Source organism: Penaeus monodon, chromosome 25 (assembly GCF_015228065.2).
Source record: "Penaeus monodon isolate SGIC_2016 chromosome 25, NSTDA_Pmon_1, whole genome shotgun sequence".
NCBI lineage: Eukaryota > Metazoa > Arthropoda > Malacostraca > Decapoda > Penaeidae > Penaeus > Penaeus monodon.
The window spans coordinates 43,777,602-43,778,032 of record NC_051410.1 but is presented as its reverse complement, the minus strand read 5'-3'; positions in this window follow the sequence as shown (position 1 = coordinate 43,778,032).

Below are 431 nucleotides of genomic sequence, written 5' to 3'. Positions count from 1 at the left end.
CCCCTCTCTTTCCCTCTCTCTTCTTTTTCATAATCAGCATTTGCACCGTAATTAATCCCATCAAGTCTCACTTTATCTCGTTTATCTTAATTTTCCCCCCGGGAATTCCGGGCTCCCTAATCTACTCTTACCTGGCAAAGTACAAGGGAGAAAATGGATCCTCTTTTTCCATCCCCAAACAAACTGTCATTTAATTTATCCCCAATTCCCGGTGAAAGCCTTTCAAACATTTTTCCTCTTATTTTGAGTAATGAATAAGTAAAAATAAAAAAATAAAGATATAATCAGGACAATTCATAAACTTCAAGAGAAAAACATAATTCAGGAAGTGCCCCGCCTGCACACAACTGCGATCGGGGAAACGTCCGTCAGCACGATACTACTGCTGTGCAAAGGGCCCCGCGCAGTGAAATGCTGACAGGAAGAGCGCA